The sequence below is a fragment of the Salvia splendens genome, chromosome 14, assembly GCF_004379255.2.
Source record: "Salvia splendens isolate huo1 chromosome 14, SspV2, whole genome shotgun sequence".
Lineage (NCBI taxonomy): Eukaryota > Viridiplantae > Streptophyta > Magnoliopsida > Lamiales > Lamiaceae > Salvia > Salvia splendens.
The window spans coordinates 17,552,127-17,576,223 of NC_056045.1; the positions used below are offsets into that span (position 1 = coordinate 17,552,127).

Genomic DNA, 24,097 nt, shown 5'->3' on the forward strand with positions numbered 1-24,097 from the left:
AGCTGAGAAGGAACCCGAAGAAGAGAAAGATGAGGATGACGGAGAGGGAGCTAGATATCAGGAAGAAAGAAAATGGAAGGGGAAGGCCCCTATGAAGAAGAAGCCCAGCAACAAGAAGCCACGTACAGTGAACACTGGCATAGTCATTACTGAGTCAGTTCAGCGAGCCCAGGAACACCGGAGGGAACAAAGTGATAGCGAATACGCTGCCAGTGAAGAGTCAGAATCGGACAGCGATATTTCCCTGGAGGACGAGGAGTACAGTGAGCAACAGCTTTCGCACGATCATCGAAGGCTAGTACATCCTCCGGTAGAGAGACTGAGGTACCGGCGCTAGACAGTGGACCTTACTGATGATCTGGTGGAGGAGATAAAGCTTTTCGACTCGAAGGAGCTACAAAAAGTTTTCGATAGCAAGGATGAAGGGAGTAAGGAAGTGAACTTCATATTCCTTCTTTAGATGAGTTGGGTGCCCGCGAGCAGTTTCTCTCTTATTTGCACGCGTTAGGATTCGAATGGTTGTTGGAGAATGGAGATCTGAGTGTCCCAGTTAGATTAGCGAAGGAGTTTTTCACGACCTTTAGGTTTAAGGTCACCATTGATCTAGATGAGGAATTTATCAGTTTTAGGCTGTTTGGCGGAGAGATACGGATGAATCTGATTGAGTGGACCGTGCATCTGGGAATGTGCAGTTTGGAGGAGGCCATAGGGCCTGAGTGGAGAAGTAGGGAGTGGGGAATTCCCCGCAGACATGTGGAATTTGAGCCCCAGGAGGCATGGGAGGAGTTAACTCACCCAGCCTCTGGAGAATTTGCATCTACTCTCTCTCGCTCAATCCATTTCAATAACCCAATCCTACGCCTAGTCCAGCTTCACTTGGACTTCAATTTGTTGGGGCAGTCGAACTCCGCGGTAAGAACATAAATGACAGAGTTATACCTTCTGTGGTGCGCAAAGTGCAGAAGGAAATTACATCTAGGATTCTGGACAGCGTACCAATGCCATCTAATTGCCACCCACCCAGCGAGAAACCTCACTCTCTGCCATATCTTGGGAGTGTTCGTCAGAAACAATATCATCATCACAGAGGCTGCAGACTTATCCGACCATATCATGGTGGATCCTCCTGGTCTCTTTGATACACCTTTGTTCGTCCGAACAAACACCGTTTACATGAGGCAGGGCGCACCACGTTTCTATGCAATGGGAGAAGAAGCTATGCCTACAGGGAAAGCGACAGTAGCCCAGGGAACACCAGCGCAGGAGCAGAGGCAGGAGAGGTTGGAAAAAGCAGTGGAAGAATTGGCGGAAGAGAATCGAAAAGCAAGAGCGGAGTTAAGCCGTTTGGCAACTGTGATGGAAGGAATCTTGAACGAGTTGGGAACCGGGAAGTTGGTCCGTGAATCTGGACCGAGTGGCCACGGAGGCCGAACTAATGAACCACGAGTATTAGAGGAAGTAACTCCCGAGACGAAAGAAGCAGAGCAGAAAGAAGAAGCGAAACAAGATGAAGGAGATGCCGAAGAGTCGACAGAATCTGGGAACAAGCAGTCCGAGAATGAGGAGGAACAACCGGAAGAACCACCTGCACCACAACCTGCCCCGCGAAGGAGCAGGAGGAACAAGTGACCACCACCCCACCTGACCAGTTAGTTTTCTTTTTATTTTCAGTTTTTAGTTTTTCGTATTTTAATTGTGTTTTGCTGTTTTTTTTAGGTAGTATAATCTGTGTAGTACGTGAGCAAACCCCTTTCATAACACTTAGCCTACGCAATAGTCTAAGTGTGAGAAGTAAAAAGGGTTTGCTATTTTTGGCGCATGTGTTTGTGTTTTCTGTTTTCTTTTTCGTATGCATGTCAACTCACACTTAGCCTATTATATAGTCTAAGTGTGAGGAGTTTGTTGTATATACATATTTCGTTTTGTTGGTTTCTGTTTAGGTTTTACATTCTCCCACTTAGCCTATTCTATAGTCTAAGTGTGAGAAGTTTTCAGTTTTAGTATGTCGTTGTGCTTGTTTTGTCTGTGTGTCAACATACTGGCCATTACCTTTTCCACTTCACAGCCTTATCTGAGGGCAGACACTTGTGAAGTGGGAGGGGGGACGCAATGGCCAGTATGATGTATGTGTATATGTGTGGTTTGTGTTTGTGCTTGTGTTAGTGTCTTGTTAGGTCTAGTTTTTTTCTTTTGTGTGTTGATTGGGCTTAAAACTCAACTGTCCTGAGCTGACGGTGAGGGGAATTGAGGGAGATACGACATGCTGGAAAACAGAAACCACCCCCCTTAGTACCTCCTAGCCAGGATAGATGATGCGAGTATGAAAGAAAAGCCCATCCTCAGAGCCAAACATGAAAGCCCTCTTAAAATGTGAGTTATAAGCCTTAAGTGGAACCACTTTCCACTAATTCATAAAAGAAAAGAGTGGCTGCCACAAGGTGCCTAGGGTGAAGTGACTGCGTGTAGCAACACTGAAGGCAGTAGGAAACCCCCCCCCCAAAAAAAAAATATTTATTTTCCAACCCTTAGAACCCCACTTTCTAGCCATACACATACCCATATATAACCCCTAGCCCCTGGAATTGTGTGTGCAAGGCATAAGGCAAGAAGGCAACTGGCCAGAAGGACATATAGGGCTGGCAAATCGTGCGGATTGGGTCATTATCGGGTCAACCTAATAATGACCCAACCCAATAAGGCCTAACCTGAACCCGACCTGTTAAGGAAACTGTAAATCCGAACACGAACCCGACCTGCTACCTTCAAATCCGAACACGACCCACACCCGACACGAACCCGTTATCGACACGATATAATATGGGTTGACACGACACGATAACAACCCGAACCTGATATTACATGATTAAAACCTGATATTACACGATTAAACCTTAATTTTTTAACCTAATTTACACAATTAAAATCCGTTTTATACTATTTAAACCTAATTTATATAAAATTAAAACATTAAAGTAATATATATTTTTTTAAATAATAATAAAAATAATAATATTATTTCTTAATGGGTTACCCGTATCCGACCCGCATCCGACCCGAACCCAACCCGAAATTATCGGGTTCTTAATGGGTCAACCCGATAAGGACACATATCCAATAAGACTTGACCCCAACCTAATAATTTCGTGCGGATTCGTGTCAGATTATCGTGTCGTGTCGAAAATTGCCAGCCCTAAGGACATACAATAAAGAAACCAACTGGAGCGAAAGAATTGAGAAGCAAGGAAAAAAAATCGACCAGGAAGTCATTCCAGGTCCAAAAAAACAATAAGAAGGGAAGAAGAAAAATGTAAAGAAAATGGTCGAAAACACTTGACCACAAAAAGAATGAGAAGGAATAAGGGTGGAGAAGCCACAAGACGCTACTGACCAGTTGGGAAGCAACTTCAGAAAAAGTCCAGCCAAGCCGAGGTGACAGCCAAGAGCCCGAGTACACACAGTTCCCACGGACCAAATAAAGTGGAAATTTTTGAACCTTAGAGCCTTAGGAACATCCACCCCAAACACTACAACCAATAACCCCGTTACAAACCTTAAAGCCCTCCAGTAGCTGCACGTGAGATCTAAGTCCGAAGCATCTGTGGTCTAGCGTTTAGAGAGAATAGTCCTAACATTCCCGGAGAGGTATGAGTGACTGAGTTAACCTAGTGTTTGGCTGAAAGTTTGGGCGATCTTGACGGGCGAATATACTGACTAGGAGAGAAAAGGGGGGCGGAAGTTCAAGGCTGTCTAAGGCCGGATTGCACCTGATCCTGAGGGGAGGGATGGTTGAAAATATAGCCCAATTACTGTGTTAATGTGTCTAAATGTTTTAGTTTTCTTTTATGTGTTTGTCTTTGTTATGTGTTTTCTTTGCGTCATAGTTAGAGCCTAGGGTAGGATAGAGTCGGTCAGGGGAGTAACCAGGCTAGAATTCGACTTACGTATTTTTGTTTGTTCTTCACGCTTGAGGACAAGCATGTGGTAAGTGTGAGCAGTTTGATAAGTCGTATTCTAGGCCTTGGTTACTGGTCAGTATAATGTGCATAATTAGAATATATTCTGCAAAACAGTTGCTTAAGTGTGCAGGTTGAGTGTTCTAGCCAGTAGGCAAAGCTTCGGATACTTCAGGCGAAAAGGGCGTCAGGATGTTGCTATCCTGACCAGTATGCATGCCAAAAAAGGCTCGAGATGGAGAAGAAGGATAGCTGGGACGATCAGCCGCAAGCAAGGGGGCAAAAGAGTCATTTCATGTTTGAAGTCTACCCTAAAAATCAAGGGAGGCCTCCCTATAAAAGGAAGCCACTTGGAGAGAGAATCATCATCAGTTAATTAGTTAACTCCTACGCTTAGTTAGCAATCTCTCTTCGGTAGATCACTCCTTCAGCATTATCCTTCGTAATTCTCGTTCCTCGCTATAGCCATGGTCACTTGAAGATCATCAGTTCGCCGGAGTTCCATTCTCTCGTTCCAGTCAGCGTGTCTCGCAGTGTCAACAGTTTCATCACCCGGAGTGGCAAACAATCTTTATTGCTTTCTTAGTTAATCGCATTCTGTTTTCTTAGGATTGGATTTGTTGCACTTTAAATATTGCTTACTTTGAAGTATTAGTTGTGATCCAAACGTTTTATTGAGTATGAAGTTGTTTTCCAGCATTGGTTCATGTTTAATTTCGCTTCTTTCTGCCTAGATAGCTTAGATCTAGCTGTTACGGTAATTTCCAGTGTGAAATCGCATGTTTTAACTTCTGAAGTTAATTTCTCTGAGTTTGCAAGTCTAGATAGCGGTTAGATTTTAGATCTGAATTAATTAAGTGCGAAACCCAGTTTATGTGATTTCCGCCACCCTGCATGTTGACCAGTAAGCATAATTGCAGTTTCAGTGTTCGATCTTTTGATTCGAAGTTTTAATTGTAGATCTGTGTTCTTGAAGTTGTTAATCTGTGTTTTTATGGTGATGAATCTGGTTTTGCTGATCTGATTTGATTTATGTTGAAGAAGACAACATCTCCATCCAAGTTTGGGACCACTTTTGCTTTTTAACAACTTTTTACTTTTATCCTTACTTTTCAGCTGTTACTTTTCAGATCTGCAGGTCTAGTCACCTAACTATCTCTCTTCCTCTGATATTCTGTTTAGCCTTTTATAGTAAACTCGTACCTTCTACATTTATTTATGAAACATCATGTTCCCCACTCACACGTACACAACCGTCTGTTTAACATCTCTCCCGCCTCCTAGTCAGTAGAGTACCACCTTAAATTCCAGCCTAGATAAGTCTCAACCCAAAGCGTGGTAGCTAACCAAACCTTTCCAGAATATCATCACAATTCCCAAAACGCATTCATCTCTGTGGGATTCGACCCCTACGTCCACTATACTAGCCAGTAGAAGTGGGTTGAGGATTATTGATACCAGGTTCAGGATTAGCTGGGGCTTGTTTTATCCTGATCAGTAGGATACACCTGGGCTTGAACGACACCTGACGCAAACCTGCTCTTTCACTCACATTTTTATTATAAAACTAATATATAAAAATAGAACCCACCTATCATTTACTTTTTCCATTCATTTTCTGTTACATTTCTTAAAACCTGTGCCGGGTCAAACATTGATAAATTATAAGGAACGGAGGGAGTACTAGAAGTTTTACTGGAGATAATTATAGAGTAATATTGCAAAATAAATATATGTTCAAAATATAAGGAAACAACTTTATAATATGTTTAGAAATAGATATTAATTACGTTAATTAATGGAACGACGAGGAGTGGGAAATGCAAAATTCCATTTTGATGGCTTCGCAATATCAAATTCCTTAATATAATAGATGATAGATATAAAGAAAAATAATTACACGATCTCCACAAGCAATTACAACGAAAAATAGGCTGCAAACAATAATAACCAATCCAACTCCCTTTTATAAATAAACCAAATTTCCCATGTATTGATGAGAAAAAGAGAAAACATTTTGTTACAAAATGTGGAGAAAGAGTTGGGGTTTTGTGTTAGTGTTTGCATTTGCAGCCATTGTAAGTGGCGAGGCAAGAGGAGTTGGAGTTGGAGGCGGTGAGTTTATGAAGACAAAAGGTAAGAAATTCATCAAGAATGGAAAGGCCTTCTTTTTTGAATGGCTTCAATTCTTATTGGTTAATGTACATGGCGTCCGATCCTTCCACGAGGGAGAAGGTGTCCGAAACCTTTGCCAAGGCTTCGAAATATGGCATGAACGTCGTAAGGACTTGGGCTTTCAACGACGGAGGCGCTAAACCCTTGCAAACATCTCCCGGCTCATATAACCAGGATATGTTTAAGGTATCGTTGAAAACCTACATTTTTGTCCATATAATATCAGAGCAGGCCAAAGTCGTTATAGATCTGTTTTTCCATATATATTTATGAGTGTATTGTGTAGGGATTGGATTATGTTGTATCAGAAGCCAGCAAACATGGGATTCATCTAATCTTGACATTGGTGAACAATTGGGATGGTTATGGAGGGAAAAAGCAATATGTTCAATGGGCTAGGGAGCAAGGACATTTATTGAACAATGATGATGAGTTTTTCACTAATCCTATTGTTAAAGGCTACTTCAAAAATTATATTAAGGTAAACTCCATCAAATTCATTTTTTCTCCTTCCATATTAAATACTCACCTCTTCCACCATTTAGAGAACCATTTTGTCATTTTTGATTGTTCACTTTTTTCCACTTTTTGTTTATGGACCTCACTTTCCACTAATTTTTACACTCACAATTCATTATAAACTAATACTCCTTCCGTTCCATAGTAGTAGAGTCATTTTGGTACATTCCATAGTAGTTGAGTCATTTCCCTTTTTAGTAAAAGTCAACACATTTCTTCCCACTTATTTGTATTTCTCTTACTTTCTTCTCTCTACTATTTCCCTTGTCATACTTTATTATATTTTTCTTTAATATACTACACACATTTTTCTTAATCTTCGTGACGGAAAGAAATGTCTCTATTACTATGGAACGGAGAGAGTATATAAATAGGTCTCATTTTAAACTTACTTTCTTCCTTTACGCTCCATAATTTGAGTCCAGCAATTTTTTAAAATCAATGTTCGAAATGATCTTCTTTTAAATGGTTTTAAATGGTGGACATAGGGAGAGGGAGAGGGAGTACCTGTTTACAATAATTAATTGCATTTTGGGTCTTAAAATATGCTGGCAGTGGTAACAAGAATGAATTCAGTAAGTGGCGTAGCTTTCAAAGATGATTCGACCATACTTGCAAGGGAGCTCATGAACGAACCCCGTTGCTCATCCGACCTCTCTGGAAAAGCGTTACAAGTCACACTCTCTGCCCCTCAATATATTTTACTGTAATACATATATTAGAAAATTAAGAAAAAAATTATCCAAGTACTCCTATTAATTAATTATTGATTGCGTATTAATGAGACATTAATTAAGCATAATGAATACGTATTTATTAAAAGGACATGTTGCTTGTAACTAGTGTTGCCCTCTGTGAATTTATGAATATGAGAGAGAGTCGTTAGTTTTCGACTTTTTATGATAGATTGCATTTGATTTGGAGAGTAATGACGAGAAATAAAGATGAAAAGGAGTGGGTGGCGGAAATGCCAGCTCATGTGAAATCCATAGACAAGAAGCACCTCCTCAGCATCGGATTGGAAGGATTCTACGGCGATTCTACGCCCGAGAAGAAGCAAAACAATCCCGTCGGAATCGGCACCGGTTTCGTCTCCAACAACCGCATTCCCCAAGTGGATTTTGCCACCATTCATCTTTACCCTGACCGACCCATGGTATGTACTAATCCCTCTGTCCTTGAAAATTTGTCTCATATTTCTAATTTCATTCGTCCCACAAAATTCGTCGCATTTCACATTTTTACCATATTTAGTAGCAAAACTAATAATACCCCCGTCCCACTCAAAATGTCAACAATCTTGAGTGGCACAGAGTTTTAGGAAAAATTAATAGTGTAATATAGTAAAGAGAGGAAAGGTAGTTGCGAGTTTTAGAAAGAATTATTTAGTGTAATATAATAGAGGAAAGGTAGTTGGGTGTTTTAACGAGGAGATAGGAGAGATAAATTTGTTTCCTCATATAGAAAATGAACATCTTAAATAGGATAAACTAAAAAGAAAAGGTAGACATCTTGAGTGGGACAGAAGGAGTATTTAAAAGTAGGATCCACTTTCCAATTAACTTTTCAACCCACTTTCCATTACATTTCTTAAAATACGTGTCCGATTAAAATGTGACAAGATAGGAACAAAAGATTAGTTTAGAAATAGAAATAGAAATAGTATAGTGAAACACGAGATGTAACATAACATGATATGTCAGGCTTCCTAGCGGCACGAACGAGGCGGAGTTCGTGCGAAAGTGGATCCAATCGCACATCCAAGACTCGCAAACAGCCATTAGGAAGACGTTAGTGGTGGCAGAGTTCGGGAAGTCATCGAGGTATGCGAATTTCAGTGTGAGATCGAGAGATGCATATTTCAACGAAATTTATAACGAAGTTTATAAGTGTGCCTGATGAGGCTCGTTTCACGCATGTGTTCTATCATAAAACTACATCAAATTTTGTGACTAACGATTAATTTTGAGCCAAGTGTGTATGAAAGTCCGCCATTTTCAGAAACTAAGATGATCAACTAGGCGTACGAATGGATGAGGGGAAGGAGTTAAATTCGCTGCATAAATGGATCAAGTTGGATCAAATGGCATGCAGTGGGAGTACCTGGTTAGAAGACTAATGCACCACACAAGAAAGATCCCCAAGGGCAAAGGGTAAAGCAGACTTTTCAGAGAACAAATGCCCTAAGGATCAAGACCTCACGCCCTCCTATAAATGTAAATAGAGAACGAGGAAGGAGGCAGCTTGGAATGGATGACACTCATTAGTTTTCAGCTCTCTTCCAGAGCTGAAATGGGAGCTCCCAACACTCCGCACTCCTAATTCCACTGCATACACACTTGGAGAGATGAAACAGTTTCCTGTTTTCTTAGTTATTTTCGGTCCATGTTTTGTTGCTACTCATGACTTTCAGATTCAATAATTTTAGTATTATGATCTCATTTCCTCGTTGGAATTTCCTGTTGTTATACATAATCTCTCCGATCTGTTTGATTTTCTATTCACGATGTATGTCTTAGCTCAAATGTTTGCTGCGGTTTGATCTGATGTATCTTAGTCTTTGATTTATGTGTCGTTTGATTGTGAAGGAAAATTATGGATGAAATGTGTTAAGACGTTTTGATCTGATAGATGAGTTTGGATTTCTGCATGATTATGGGTTAGCTTCTTGTTTACGTGAACGTAGTTAAGTTCTTAGGAGTGATGTTTACTAGTAATAGTTCAGATCTGCTTTACTCTGTTTTTCTTGTTGATTCTGTGAAGAAGATGAAGTTGTTAAGGAAGTGTTGCTTTATCGTACGTTTTGCAGGAGACTGACAGTTATCGCTTTATTCTGTTTGTCCATTTAAGGAAATGATAGGATGAGTTGATTAAGTAGGTTTAATCAGTTTAGCAAATGGAACAGTTCAGTTTAGTTAGTTTAGTCTTTCAAGTAAAGTGTTCCAACTTAACCCACTGTAGTGAAGCGTGGCAGCAGCCATCCCATTCGTGCCGCAATCAATGTCAAACACATCATCTCTATGGGATCGATCCTTACTTCCCTATACTAGTTAATAGTATTGTGGGTTAAGATTTTGAAAACACTTTCGCGTCACCCTGTTCATCTCACTCAAGGCGGATTAAGTTAAGTTGATCAATCTGAATCTCCACTGGATCCACTCACCTGTGTTCGCAGGTAGAAGGCACGCCCCTGACCAGCTTGATCAGCTTGACAATCCAACTTGAGGAATCCATAACGATAAACGGAAAATGAGAATGAAGGAGAGCAAAAGACACACTTTTCAAATTGCTCCGTTGCCGGGGATGATGGTGTTTACCCTACATTTGTTGCAAGACACCTTGGTGTATATACTGTTAATATTTTCTTCTCTATATTTGTAGTTGAGAGACAGCTCAGGGCAACATCAGTACAGAATCGATGTCCATGTCTATGTGGATCGAACGTTTTCCCTGCTGAAGTGGGTCGAAGACTACCAGAGCAAGAGAACACATAGATGAGCACAACGTCTCAAGGTTTGTTTAAGAATTTTAGTTTAAATCTTGTAAATAAGCTCTTTGTTGTTTTTTGTTTTCCTTAGTTCGAAGGCACTGAGTTCAGGAAGCAAGTAGAGGAAGAGGAGGAGCCTAACTTTGCCCAACCAGAACCACTTCCTGGCCAGCCGAATGATCCGGTTTCCAACCATGAAGAGAAACAGGACATCACCTGCATAAGTCGGCCAGAATCAATAGCTCACCCAAAGGAGGCAGAAACTACCATGGTCGGCGATCAGGAGGATGAACCGGAGATAGGTTCAATCTATCTCCACGCTGAGAATGAGCCAACCCACGCTATCTCAAACACCCCTGGGCAAGAAGCAGTATATGTGAAGTCGAAATTGCTAGCTGTTTTACTTGTGTTCCTGAGAGCTAGTACTGAGAGCCCGATTGAATTCCTTCATAAATTTAGAAAGATCTACAGAGTGCAGAAAAGGCCAAAGGGGTCAAGTGAGGAGTACCTCAAGCTAAGGATTGTTCCCCTTACTTTGAAGGGCGAAACAAATACTTGGTTGCGAGGATTGGAACCCAACACCATCAAGGCATGGTCGGATTTCGAGTGGGAGTTCCTGAACCAATTCTTTCCAACAGCAAAGTTAGATGCACTTCGAAGGGAAATCATAGAGGCTTCCCAAGGATATGATGAGAGATTAAGCAAATATTGACACAGATACATAGGACTTCTGGATGCATGCCCAAATCATGACATGTTGGAAGTGGAAATCTACTCAAGGTTCTACGATGGAATGGTTGCAAGGAGTAAGACCTTGTGAACTCGTCGAGTGGGGGGAATTTCTCACAACTACGGTTGAGTAAAGCCAAGATCGTCCTGGAGAAACTTCTAAGTGCGAAAAGAGGGTACGATGATACACCAGAAACTCTGCCCCAAAAGAATGAGATGAACATTCCCACAATGGATGACAACACGCAGCTGAGAAGCTGAATTAACAAAGTTGAAGAAGTGTTCAATCTAGTTCTTGAGTCAAGCCATCCACAAATTCCTTCAATCAGACCCTATTTACAGACTGATCAAGTGAGTCACCACCAAAATACATGAGAGATTTGGAGTTCAAACAGGAGTTGGAATCCTGGAGGGCAAGGAGAGGTGCACCGACATGAATACCTATAATATGGAGGACAAGAGAGCGCAAGAAACACTTTTCAATAGAGCTGGTCTGAGGAAGAATACTCACCTGCCCCGTACCAGTCAGAACCATATCCAATTGCCACCCAAATGCCCACATGGCAAATGGGATATCCAAACCACCAATCTCACCCTGATTCTCACATCTACGATTCCAGTCAACAGACTTATCAAGCACACTACCCCGGCCACTATCCACCCTTCCAAGATCAACCCCATAGCCCATGGTTCCTAGGTGCAGAGGATTATATCTCAACATGTCAAGGAGGGGATTGGCAAAATCAAGATCCCCAGTGTCACCAGAACCAAGCTTGTCCTGATCAACCTCAATATCAACCTCAGCTTCAACAGAGTCTTGAACCACCCGTGGATATGTATCATTATGCAGACTCTACAGAGGGAAGGATCGAAGGATTGATCGTGTCCCAGCAGAGCATTAGACGTTAGTTGAAATCAAATGACGAGCTGACACAGGAAATGCATCATACGTGTGACGAGCAGAAATCCAGCATGGCCGAAATGATTAAGCAAGTCGCTCTGCTAGCTGGTATAATGAAAGGGATACAAAAGGAAAGAGCAGAAGCCAGGGTGAATAAGAAGAGAATAGAAGGAGGAGATATGAGTGAATCTGAGGAGGAAGAGCCATCAAATGCTGAACAAAAGTCGAAGGAATCACTGGAAAAGCCAGCAGAAGCAGGAGCCGTTGAGGCCAAATTAGCAGAGGAGGAGTCTAGAATTGAAGAAGAGTTGCCTCTCAAGAACAACATAGCATGAGAAACCCTATAGGAACCTAAGGATGAGCCTCAAGGGACAGGAGAAGAGGACATCAAACACCATGAGAAACTGGGAGCTTCGTTATTCTACCTCCAGACGAAAGCAGAGCATCTCCTGGAAGAAGAAACAGAGAGGGTTGTACCTAAAGTGGAAGGAAAAAATGCACGACCAAAGAGACCACCTCCAGTGATTGACAATTCAGGGGGATGCTACGAAGAAGAAGGACCAGAGCCGAAGGGAGAGCCAATGCCTCAAAGAGGAGCTGCAAGGTCCATCTACTGGGAACAACTGGAACCATGGCGTGAGCCATTGAAAATGGAGAAACCTCATGACCCTGGATTATGCCCCAAGGAAAAGAGAAAAGCACAGGGTACTTACAAGAATCACAAGAAAAAGCAGGCTATCGTGATGGTGATGTGCCTTTAGAAAAAATCGAGGGAGTGAAAGAGGAAATATTCGTTCAGGATCCCCAATTGATGATTATTTCCATCCACAGGTTGTCAATCTCTGAACTTATCAAGTTGGGAAGAAGCTCAACCCCAGTTGATCCAGTTGAATGCTTGGATGACAACGGGAACCTGAGGATGGATGACTGAAAGGAGGGAAGGAAGCTGCCAATCTAAGAGCACAAGGATGCAAGGATGATTAACTAGGCAGAAAGTACTACTCCTCAAGTCTTGGTAGAAATCCAAGCAAGTCAATTTAGGAAAGCAATGAGCGACTCTCGACTCCACCAATCCACCACATTGTGGGAATCACAACGTTTGAAGGGAGTATCCTGATCTGTTACTAGTTCTTACTCCTCCATTTTTAAAAGAAATTTTTGATAAATAAATCGACAGTGTGTGTAACAAGGGAAATCCCACTATACGTACTCAGCCTGATCAAGTAAATAAATGTTCATTGGGAAATTCTCGTAAATCTACTTACTCAGCTCAATACACGTGTGGGAGCAAGGCATTTGATCAAGTAGATTTCAAGAATTGCTCACGGCTGGGAATAAATGTTTTTTTCAGAAAATCCCAAACAATTTTTTTATTTCAGAAAATAAAATTTTTTCGGACGTATCTGGATTGAGTTTTTAAATTTAAATGATAAATCTTTTAATTCTCGGAAGAGAATCTCCGTCTAGTGCTCCACAAATCTCCCTCTTTGTTTATCTTACTTTTGGTCAGGGTTTAGCTGAATAAGTGAAAGGGAGAAAATAATGAGTAAATTTGTTTTTAACCGGGAAAAGTAAAAGCGAAAATATTTAACTTTGAAATTTGAAAATTGGCACAGGAAGGCGAACAGACGTTGATGTCATAAGCGACTATTCCATCTTCCCTCTGTTACTCCAATATCCGCGCGCCTCTCTCCCACTCTCCCCCACTTCGTAGCTTTCACAACTTCTCCACCCAAAAAAATACCCAAATCCATTCCCTAAATTCTCAGGAGAAACAACAATAGACAGAGCCTTCACTTCTGGCCGTGCCCAGAAACCCGCATCCGGCCGAAGGGTGCACTTAATTCTGGCGACTCCTCGTCAGGAACCCCCAACACCTACAAGCTCATCATCATCGACCACTGATTCCACCCAGCCTCCGGCGACTTCTCTAACTGATTCACAGTTAGGGAGTCCTAAAGGTGTGATGCGGAGAACCAGACCCACGGTAGGAATACCTTACCCGTTTACCTACCAAGCCACCAGCTCCAGAGACGAATAAATTTCCCCATCTGCGCCAAATTCCCTCGAGAGTTTGGAGGAAACCGCATCTCTCTCTGACACTCAAGCTATGATCTTCACGTCCTCTTCCTCGCATAACATAATTGCAGACACAGACAGCAAGGAAGGAGATACATGGAGCAATCGGGCCAAATGAGAGATGACCTACAGAGAGCGGTCAGTAGGAATGTAACGAGTAGCGGCAGGCAGTAAGCAGGCAGAGAATCTGGTGAATATCGTGGTGATAGACTCTGAGGAGGATGAGGAGAAGATGAAGGGTAATTCTAGACAGACAAGTAAGCAGGGGGTGGAGAGAAATTTGTTTCTTAATACATGTTCTTTGTCTCTGTTTGTTTATCTTCTCCCACTTAGCCTGTTGCACAGTCTAAGTGTGAGAAGTTTTGTATATATATGTTTGTTTGTTCTTGGTTCATATGTGTACAAGCATGTTTGGTTTGGTATATCCGCTTTTGCTGTCTTCTCCCACTTAGCCCAATGCTTGTTCTAAGTGTGAGAAGTTTGAGTTTTCCTTGTCCAAACACTGACTACCTACCCTGTTCTCCACTTCATCAAGTTCGCTTGAGGGCAAGCTGAAATGAAGTGGGTGGGGGAAAAGTCTGTGTAGTCAGTTTTTGAAGCCTGCTTGTTTAGTTAAAGTCCTATGTGTTTTTTCAGACATGAACTGGTTTAAAAAATAAAGGCAAGATTCCCTTACTAAGAGTGATTGAAGAAATGATGCATGTTGATTTGTGAGATTCCCTTCTTTAATAAGCCAAAATTTGTTTGGATGAAGTGAGAACGATAGAAGTGCTTTAATCTAGATCTTCTGTGAAACCCTCTAAAATGTGAGTTAAAAGTTTAGAGTAGAACACTTTCTACTATTAGAAGAATAGAGTGACTATAATTGATGCTATGAGAAATATGACAGAAGGCAGTAAGGATTAAAGGCATTAGGAAATAACCAGTTGAGCCTAAATTCTTTCGAACTATTACCAGCCTCATTGTAAGGGCAACCCCTAGACTACACTCTTGAAGCCCAGACACTTAACCCTTCTTTTGAAAACCAAGTTTTACCCACATGTGAACAGAGGGGACAAGGGCTGAGACAACTCACCAAATTGGGGTAGAACAGATAGGCTGATTAGATGAAAATAAGAGAGAGAGAGAGAGAGAGAGAGAGATAGAGAGAGAAAATACGTCCCAGAAAAAAGGGAAAGAGAATAAATGAGCTTTTAGGCAATAAGGTATGGTTCTTTACACTTGACCCCACAAAAAATTGTGAAACCTTAGAAATAAAAAAAAGCTGAAAAAAGGGCAGGAATCATAGAACCTGGTCCAAGAAAGAAAGAAAAAAAAAAGAAAAGATAAAAGGGAGTAGAATGGCTAAGGAAAAAGGGGAAAAATATATGGGAAATAGTCAGAATAAACTGGGAGGTTGTCTCGGTTTTTCTCTAAGTTCACACATTCACAGAGATTGAGATATCACCCATTATGAACTTAGAACCCCTAGGACTCTCACCCAAGCTCAAATAACACCCTTTCAGCCCCATTACAACCCAATCAAAGACCTTAAGGAACTGGCTTGAGTTGGAGATTCTCGCAGCATAAATGAGTGTATGTTCCTAACAATTCTGGTGAGAATTGAGTGACTGAGTGAATCCAACAGTTGGAAAGATATAAGTCGTCTTGACAAACGGACATGCATGATTAGGTAGAAGAGATGAGGGAAATGAATTTGAGACTGTGGACAATTGGATTGACTTTTAGCTTGTGGGGACGTTTGCCAAACAATATAAACCAGTTCTGTCTTTTTCCTTTACATGACCTTTTGTTTCGGTTTACTTATGCTTTTATTTACTTTTTAGGTCTTTCACTTGTTTGCATTTGTTTTATGTTGTTTTAAATAAGAGTCATGCTTTGAAACTTGCCTCTTTTCTTTTTCTTTTCTTTCATACTTGAGGACAAGTATGGGTTAAGTGTGAGCAGTTTGATGAGACTTGTTTCACGCATGTGTTCTATCATAAAACTACATCAAATTCTGTGACTAACGATTAATTTTGAGCCAGGTGTGAATGAAAGTCCGCCATTTTCAGAAACTGAGATGATCAACTAGGCGGACGAATGGATGAGAGGAAGGAGTTAAATTCGCTACGTAAATGGATAAAGTTGGATCAAATGGCATGCAGTGGGAGAACCTGGTTAGAAGAATAATGCGTCACACAAGAAAGATCCCCAAGGGCAAAGGGTAAAGCAGACTTTTCAGAGAACAAATGCCCTAAGGATCAAGACCTCACGTCTTCCTATAAATGGAAATAGAGAAGGAGGAAGGATGCAGCTTGGAATGGACGACGCTCATTAGTTTTCAGCTCTTTTCCAGAGCTGAAATGGGAGCTCCCAACACTCCGCACTCCTAATTCCAATGCATACACACTTGGAGCGATGAAACAATTTCTTGTTTTCTTAGTTATTTTCGGTCCATGTTTTGTTGCTACTCATGACTTTCACTCTTTTAGATTCAGTAATTTTAGTATTATGATCTCATTTCCTCGTTGGAATTTCCTATTGTTATACACAATCTCTCTGATCTGTTTGATTCCTATTCGCGATGTATGTCTTAGCTCAAATGTTTGCTGTGGTTTGATCTGATGTATCCGAGTCTTCGATTTATTTTTCGTTTGATTGCGAAGGAGAATTATGGATGAAATGTGTTAAGACGTTTTGATCTGATAGATGAGTTTGGATTTCTGCATGATTATGGGTTAGCTTCTTGTTTACGTGAACGTAGTTCAGTTCTTAGGAGTAGATTTAAGTTTTCAAGTTGTTATGATACCTCATTACTAGTAATCGTTCAGATCTGCTATACTTTGTTTTTCTTGTTGATTTTGTGAAGAAGATGAAGCTGTTAAGAAAGTGTTGCTTTATCGTACGTTTTGCAGGAGACTGACAGTTATCGCTTTATTCTGTTTGTCCATGTCAGGAAATGATAAGATGGGTTGATCAAGTAGATTTAATCAGTTTAGCAAGTGGATCAGTTCAGTTTAGTTAGTTTAGTCTTTCAAGTCAAGTGTTCCATCTTATCCCATTGTAGTGAAGCGTGGCAGCAGCCATCCCATTCGTGCCGCAACCAATGTCAAACACATCATCTCTGTGGGATCGATCCTTACTTTCCTATACTAGTTAATAGTATTGTATGTTGAGGTTTTGAAAACACTTTTGCATCACCCTGTTCATCTCACTTAAAGGGGATTAAGTTAAGTTGATCAGTCTGAATCTCCACTGGATCCACTCACCTGTGTTCGCAGGTAGAAGGCACGCCCCTGACCAGCTTGATCAGCTTGACAATCCAACTCTAGCAAGACACAACGATTAACGGAAAATGAGAATGAAGGAAAGCGAAAGACACACTTTTCAGTGCAGCGGGTGGAGGGCCATGTGGTGGTGCATTGTTTTGGCAACTCATGGCTCCGGGCATGGAAACTTGCAGCGATGGTTAAGAAGTGGTGCTGGAGAATAGTCCATCCACGGCTTCTCTTATTGCTCACTAGTCTCATCGAATCTCGCCATTCATTCAAATCAATAGGGAATTATTTGTTTTGCCTCTGCTCTTAATAAATACTCCCTTTTTTCAGTTTGAGTACAACATTTCTTATTGAGCACAATATTATTTTGTAGAAGATAAAATAAGAGAGAATAAAGTAAAGAGACTATACCAAATTCTACACCGTATACTGCAATACAATCATATCATTATATAAGTATATGATAAATATATTTAATATATATAAATATAGGGTTGTGATCAATTGAAATTTTTTAGTCTAATTGAGAATTGAGATGCATTATCAGCCACTCATTTCTATTAAATGAATGGTCCAGAATTTGCCACATGGAAAATATTTTTAGATTAATTAATTATGAAATGACAGAAAGGTAATTTCATTCTGGTCTAGGATGTCATCCGCCACTGCGCTAACACCTCACCTCTTTCTCCTCCACAAAACCAACGGTTTCTCCCACCGTCGTCGCCGCAGCAGCTGTAGGAGGCCGATTGTCAAGCAATCGAGGCTTCATCTCGAGAAATCCTCATCATGTAACATCCCTAACCTGAAATATAAATTTTTGCATAGCAACATATTTTATTCAGAATTATATATTACTCTCTTTGGTATTACAAGACATTTTTTTTAGAATGTTATAGAAGATGTTATCTTATTTAATTATGTGGAGTTGATATCATTATACATAGTATTAAAATTATTTATTATATGAACGAAACATATATGTATATAGGTAACTAGTTAAATTAGTTTATTTGATTAATATGTATATGCAATAGTAGTGTGCATTAAAATATAAGTTTAGTGCTTAGTTTATAAAATGTGCATGTGTACACACGTAACTGTTACTAAAGAAAAGGAAGGATCACACGTATTCTATACGTGTACAAATTATATCCCTACATATGGGTTGCATGCATGTTATAACACTTGTCATAATTTTAATTGTTTAAATATCTTGTATTGATCGAAACACCCACTTTATGAATATTATATAAATGTTTGCTATATATATGTATATTGTAGGTGGAGCTTAGCCACACATGTATTGTTTTAGCATGATATATTTAAGTAGGTTAGACTGGCATCTTAGTTTATAAAAATAGAGGAGATGCATTGTAATATTACAAAAAGGGAGAGATAAACTCAAAGTGATTATACGAAGAGAAAGAGTTGAGAGTTTAAGCGATTTAGCTGAAGAAAGAAGAATGAGAAAAAGAGAAGTACTAAATTCACGGCTAGATATGATTGAGGGCGGTAGATCAGGAGGCAGAATTAAGGGTTCGAATATTGTCGCCATCAGGTGTGTATAAATCACACTTTTAGTTTTAGATGTGTTATGTGGTTGATTGTTATATGTTGAATAGGAGTGAATTATTGGATTATATGGTGTGAAATTGATGTGATTATATGTTATTTGATATAGATGGTGGAATATGATATGGATATGTGATTAGTGCAATGGATATGATGTTGTAAATGAATTTTATGATAGAAATATGTAATTGATGTTTTACAAGTACATGAATCATGTGATTAAAGAGGATCTGTGACAGCCTTGTACTGGATCTGAAATTTTAGAGGGACCTATGAGTCCAATTATAGAGAGGCCTTCGGGTCAAATACAGAGGGGCCTTCGGGTCAAATACATAGGGACATATGAGTCCAATTACAGAGAGACCTTCGGGTCATAGAGGAATCCCGGGCAGATACCAGGCTTGACTGTTACAGAATAATAAACTGAATAGAGTGGCATATGCATATGAATGTGATTTGGTTTGTTTTTAAATTATGTTATATATTGTTTCTAATTATATGTATTGATAAAAGAATATGCTTGATGTTTGTATCATGTGAGATTAAAGTTGGAAATTTATATATACTGAGTTGTGGCTCATATAAACCACTAAATTTTTCAGGAATAAGATAATAGTAAAGTTTTGACTGAAGTGGGTCATAGGAACTCCACGTGTTATTAGGTTCGGCGGCTGACGCATATTGGCAACCTTCTCTTCCTCATCATTTTTGCATGTAGATAAATGTATAGTATATAGAGTGGTGTGAGAGTTCCACTACTTTACAGGATATTTTGAAATATGTATCGGATAAGTGTTGGTTTGAACTTGTATAATATGGGTGTTCTATGAATTAGACACGTGTATTGATTGCTTTTATGATAAGGGATTTATTTATTATAAGAGTATACGTCAGAGGGGTTGAGGTGTCACAGTTTAGGTGGTATCAGAGCGGGGATAGAATCCCGCTGGGACATAGTATTCATGTATATCATATGATACATGTATGTTATAAGTTTCATTTGCATTTGTATTGTCATGAACATATCTCACTGAGGCGAGAAGGGTCAGCCGCCCTGCATCGTCAATTAATTGTAGAAACATTTCATATACATGTTGCATCATATGGGGATTACCTAGGCTTTTGGAACAAAAAGTACATGGACCAATGATGAGGCAAAAAGGTAGAAATTTTATAGAACTCCGAAAAAAATGGAATTGTTGACTTTATGAGACTACTGATCCGGCCGAAGCTGAGATATGATTGAAAAGGATAGCGAACATGTTTTCAATCAGATGAGCTGTATGTCAGAAGACCGTTTTGATTATACAGTGTCTCTTCTTTGAAGCAATATTTACTATTGGGCAGAAGCAGTCCCACAAGCTATTATACAACCTTTGGTACTAAGTTCAGATGATTTTCCTAGAGAATTTAATGATAAATATATGCAAGAAGTGTATTGTGATGATGAAGTAAAGAGAGATTCTGTCTTTAAACAAGAACTATGTTTGTTGTTGATTATGAGCTGACATTGTTTCAGTATACACGGTTTATCTAGACTGCGTGGTGCGAGTTAATTCAGTTGAGCTGCCAGCGGATATTGATTCCCTTGTTCATACACAAAATTGATATTATCATGAGTATAGATTGGTTGTCGCTTCATCGAACTAAGGGAGCTTGTCATGTTAAAGAAATGGTAATATAATCATCGAGACAAGATCGAGTGATATTTAATGGTATCGACCAATTACAACTTATCTTATATTAGCTACATCGACTTTTCAATTTATTCGAAGTGGAAATCTCTCTGGATTATCACCTGATCAAGAGACAAACTTCACTACTGAGTTACTACCAGGTACTGCATCTATTTCTATTCATCCTTATCAAATGTCTTCATTAGAGTTTCAACAGTTGAATAAATAGTTACAAGAGTTGTCAGACAAGAGATAAGTATGACTCAATGTTTTACTTTGGAGAGCACCAATATTATTTTTGAAGAAGAAAGACGACACACTGCGACATCATATACACTATTGGAAGTCGAATCAAGTGACTGTGAAGAATAAATATCTATTGCCGAGAATAGAAGACTTATTTGATCAATTTCAAGGTATGCAACTGTTTTCGAGTACTGATTTTCGATCAAGATACCATCAGTTGAAGATAGCTAAAGAGAATATTGCAGAGACACCATTTTAAACTCAATACAACCATTATGAGTTTTGGTTATGCCTTTCAAATTAACTATTGCACCTACAATTATTTATGGCATTGGTGAACAAAGTCTCTCAACCATTCCTATATCATTTAGTGATTATTTTTATTGACTTACTATTATATTTCACAAAATACAGATGAGCATGTTAATAACTTGCAGTCAGTATTACAAGTTTTGCGAGATAAACATCGTATTGCAAGGTTGGGTAAGTGTAAGTCTAGCTAGATCATATGGTATTATTGGGAAACATGGTATCAGGTTGAAGAATGGAAATGGATATACAAAATATTGAAGTATTTGTCAACTGAAAATGATTTTCGATTATGGTTGAATTGGTGAAGAAGTTATTACGGAAGAGTTCTCATCTTATATGGAGTGAAGCATGTCAAAACAATTTTGATGAGTTGAAGCATTGATTGACTATGTCGTCTATATTGGTTATTTACACAGGTACATGATATTATGTTATTTACAGTAATGCACTGCAACATGGATTTGGTTTTCTTCTATTAAAAAAATAGAAAGTTTATTGCTTATGCGTCAAGGACAATCACGAGTACATGAAGCTTCTTATTCTCTTTCTGATCTGAATTTAGCAGTGTTGTTTTCCTTCGAAGATTTGGCATCATACTGGTTGATCACGAGATTTTGAAATATTTGAAGAGTAAGAGGGAGTTGAATATGAGACTAAGACATTAGATGGAATTTCTTACAGAATATGATTGCACCATCGAATACCATCTTAAGAAGTTGAATGTTGTTACAGATACTTTGAGTTACAAGTCAAGCAGAGTGATTACACATATGCAAATAACATTATTATTAACGTATTATTGGTGGTCGGAGATGAAGAAGAAAGTCGTAGAGTTTGTTTCAAGGTGTGTGACATGTCAATAGGTTAAAGCAGAACGATATGTACCTATAGGTTTGTTGAAGCCTTTAAATATTCTAGTCTCAAAATGAGAACGCATTACTATAGATTTTGGTACAGGGTCATCGATAACACAAAAGAGGAATTATATTATTTTGATGATTATAGAAAAAACTGAGTAAGTTAGCACATTTCTTATCTATACGTTGGATTTCTTTGTTATATCACTTAGCTAAAAAGTACGCGAGAGATGTGGTACATTTATATGGTATTCTAGTATCTTACATGTTTGACAGAAATCCGTAATTTACTATCTTCGTCTTGATAGAGTTTTTCGACAACTATGGGGACATGACTAAATTTTAGTAATGTTTTTCACCCTTAGAAAGATGGGTCAGAGAGAACTATAAAGACGATGGAAGAAATGCTTTGTGCTCGTGTTATTGAATTTCAGGCTTCAAGGGATGAGTATATTCTGCTGATAAAGTTTGCGTATACTAACCAGTTTCATTTATGACACTGTATGAGACATTGTATAGTAGAAAATGTAGAAGTTCTATATGGAGATTCTAGAAATGTCAGAGATTATTCGAGAAACTGTCCAAGATTGACATTATTAAAAGCAGATTGAAAGCGACATGGGATAGTCAGAAGAGTTATAAAAGTAAGTTGAGTCCTCGTTATATCGGTCCGTATGATATTGTAGAAAGAGTGGGACCATTGACATACAGTTTAGCATTACCTCCAAAGTTAGAGCAGATTCATAATGTTTTCCACGTCAGTATGCTTCGAGGTTATCGATCTGATCCTTCACATATTTTGAAAGATACTGATATACAGATTTCTGAGAAATTGAGTTATATAGAAGAACCTGTCAATATAGTGGACCGCCAGATAAAGCAATTGCGAAGAAAAGATATTTCAATGGTAAAAGTTATTCGGCAAAATCACGGAGTCAAGAAACGACTTGGGAAACAAAGGAAAAGATGAGAAAGAACTATCCACATCTGTTTACGGGTTAGTGATTTTATTGGATGCATTAACTTATGGGGAAAGCGAATTTTGCGGACAAAATTCTTTAAGAGGGGAAGATTGTAACATCCCTAACCTGAAATATAAATTTTTGCATAGCAACATATTTTATTCAGAATTATGTATATAGGTGGAGCTTAGCCACACATGTATTGTTTTAGCATGATATATTTAAGTAGGTTAGACTGACATCTTAGTTTATAAAAATAGAGGAGATGCATTGTAATATTACAAAAAGGGAGAGATAAACTCAAAGTGATTATACGAAGAGAAAGAGTTGAGAGTTTAAGCGATTTAGCTGAAGAAAGAAGAATGAGAAAAAGAGAAGTACTAAATTCACGGCTAGATATGATTGAGGGCGGTAGATCAGGAGGCAGAATTAAGGGTTCGAATATTGTCGCCATCAGGTGTGTATAAATCACACTTTTAGTTTTACATGTGTTATGTGGTTGATTGTTATATGTTGAATAGGAGTGGATTATTGGATTATATGGTGTGAAATTGATGTGATTATGTGTTATTTGATATAGATGGTGGAATATGATATGGATATGTGATTAGTGCAATGTATATGATGTTGTAAATGAATTTTATGATAGAAATATGTAATTGATGTTTGACAAGTACATGAATCATGTGATTAAAGAGGATCTGTGACAGCCTTGTACTGGATCTGAAATTTTAGAGGGATCTATGAGTCCAATTACAGAGAGGGCTTCGGGTCAAATATAGAGGGGCCTTCGGGTCAAATACAGAGGGACCTATGAGTCCAATTACAGAGAGACCTTCGGGTCATAGAGGAATCCCGGGCAGATACCAGGCTTGACTGTTACAGAATAATAAACTGAATAGAGTGGCATATGCATACGAATGTGAACTGGTTTGTTTTTAAATTATGTTATATATTATTTCTAATTATATGTATTGATAAAAGAATATGCTTGATGTTTGTATCATGTGAGATTAAAGGTGGAAATATATATATACTGAGTTGTGGTTCATATAAACCACTAAATTTTTCAGGAATAAGATAATAGTAAAGTTTTGACTGAAGTGGGTCATAGGAACTCCACGTGTTATCAGGTTCGGCGGCTGACGCATATTGGCAACCTTCTCTTCCTCATCATTTTTGCATGTAGATAAATGTATAGTATATAGAGTGGTGTGAGAGTTCCACTACTTTACAGGATATTTTGAAATATGTATCGGATAAGTGTTGGTTTGAACTTGTATAATATGGGTGTTCTATGAATTAGACACGTGTATTGATTGCTTTTATGATAAGAGATTTATTTATTATAAGAGTATACGTCAGA

General features: G+C 39.0%; 1 pseudogene; it reads left to right on the plus strand.

Annotated features, from left to right (window-relative positions):
• The first annotated feature begins 1,173 nt into the window (after positions 1 to 1,173).
• Positions 1,174 to 17,349, plus strand: LOC121764273 (annotated as a pseudogene).
• The last annotated feature ends 6,748 nt before the right edge of the window (positions 17,350 to 24,097 follow it).